This window comes from Mustela lutreola, chromosome 2, assembly GCF_030435805.1.
Source record: "Mustela lutreola isolate mMusLut2 chromosome 2, mMusLut2.pri, whole genome shotgun sequence".
NCBI lineage: Eukaryota > Metazoa > Chordata > Mammalia > Carnivora > Mustelidae > Mustela > Mustela lutreola.
Window position 1 is genome coordinate 69,758,146 of NC_081291.1, and position 2,204 is coordinate 69,760,349.

Here is a 2,204-nt window from a genome sequence, read left to right on the forward strand (position 1 = left end):
CGAGGGGAAAAAAATCATTGAATTAAAGAAATGGCCAGCAAACATTTACACGCGTGAAATAGCTTCCTTATGTATTTTATATGGACCAATTTTATTTATATCTAAAGGGATTATTTCATTTTGCAAAAGTTTACAAGGATTAAGGCTGTCAAATTTACTTGGAGGAGAGTACAGTAGGTCAAATTTTTTTGTAATTATTGTTTGTTTTTGTTATTTTATTGCTTGAGTCTTTGTTTCTTATCTAATCTGATCATTTTTCTTTTCAATTTCTTCAAGCCCCTCCTATGGACAAAAAAAAATTTGCTCTATCTATAGGAAAATCTTTTCTCTTGTTCTTTATATATTTGCTACCTTTAGGTCCCCTGTAAAAGTTCCCTCATTCCAGAAAGATATTATTATTGATGAGAAAAATCTGTTTTAGACTATAACTCCAGTATATATTTTTGTCACTTTTTTGTGTCAACACTAAGCATACTAAATAAAAATAATTTAAAAAGATGGATTCTAAACTGAACAAATAAAAATAGTTAAGATGGTAAAGTATATGTTATATGTATTTTACTATAATTAAAATATAAGATAATAAAGAAATAAAAAAGATCAATTCTAATTAATATACATGAATGCTGTTGCCATAAAAAATTTACTGATGTCTTAAAGAAATACTAACAAACACTCATTTCCATTTGTACAATTAAATGAAACCTCAGATATTGTAGTGTATCATATATAATTGCTGTCTATTAGTTAGAGGCATTCATGTGTGAATGCCTATACATGAAATCATAGGCATACACTTTGGTATGTAAAATAACACAATTTACTACATGATACAACTGTATGCTTAGAAAGAGCAGGCTAGGAATTGTTTGTACACACTACTGAAGAAATATTAATCATAAACACATGCAAATATTTATATATGTTTATATATGAAATGTAAAAGTTAATATACAAATGTAAAGAAACAGTTTTCTAGTGGCTCATATTTAGAATATCTTGAATGACCTGACTTGAAACACTGGTATCAGTTATTTAAGGAAGTTTCATAAAACAGTTGCTAAAATAATCAAATAAAATCCTTAAAAATTACTTTTTTTCATGGTTAATCCAATGGTGTTCTAAATTGGTCATCACAGCAAGTTAAAAATTATTTTTAAGTAAATATAGATTCATAGGAAGTTACCAAGACAGCGTAGAGAGGTTCTAGGTAACTCTCTCCCATTTCCCCCTGTAGTAACCTCTAATATAATTATAGAACAATATCAAAACTGGGAATTTTACATTGGTGTGATGTTTGTGTCATTTCATTATGTGTGGTGTGCACCCACTGCCACGATCCAGACTCAGAGCTGTCCCATCACTCAAAGATCTCCATATTCTCCCCTTTAGAGTCACATCCCTCCTCCCTTCACCCCTCTCTTCTAATTTCTTTCCGGTCTCTGAAATTCTGTCATTGTGAGAATGGTGTATCAATAAAATAATACAGTCTGTGACCTCTTGAGTTCTATCTACGTCGTGTGTACCAAGAGTTTGCATCTTTATATTGCCGAGTAGGATTCCATTGTACAGGTGTGCCGTGGTTTGCTTAAACTCATCATCTACTGAGGGGCATTTATGTTGCTTCCATTTTTTGGCTATCATAAATATAGCTGGTGTAACTGAACATATACAGGTTTTTACTCAAGCCCTAAATGTTTATTTCTGTCAGGCAAACGCCCTGGAGTGCCGTTGCTGGGTCATAGGTATTTGTATGTTTAGTTTTGTAAGAAACTGCCAAACTATTTTCCAGATTGGCTGTACTATTTTATTTATTTTTTAAGACTTTTTATTTATTTATTACAGACAGAGATCACAAGTAGGCAGAGAAGCAGGCAGAGAGGGAGGAAAGGAAGCAGGCTCCCTGCTGAGCAGAGACCCTGGGATCATGACCTGAGCCAAAGGCAGAGGCTTTAACCCATGAACCACCCAGGTGTCCCTATACCAGTTTCTTCACATCCTTTGTCTCTGTTTTTTATTGCCACTATTTATTTTAGCTGTTCTAATAGTTGTGAAATGGTATATCATTGTAGTTTCAGCCTGCATTTCCCTAATGACTAGTGATACTAGACATATCTTCATATTCTTATTTGCCATTTGCATATTCTTATATAGAGAAAATGTTTTCTCATGTGTTTTCCCCATTTTCTAATTGGATTGCTTTG

At 32.7% G+C, this 2,204-nt stretch overlaps 1 non-coding gene across 1 annotated transcript; it reads right to left on the bottom strand.

The window, feature by feature from the left end:
- Positions 1–1,077: 1,077 nt before the first annotated feature.
- LOC131826249 (small nucleolar RNA SNORD58) lies at positions 1,078–1,142 on the bottom strand. Its single transcript, XR_009351499.1, has one exon. It is a non-coding gene; the product is annotated as a small nucleolar RNA SNORD58 (small nucleolar RNA).
- Positions 1,143–2,204: the final 1,062 nt, after the last annotated feature.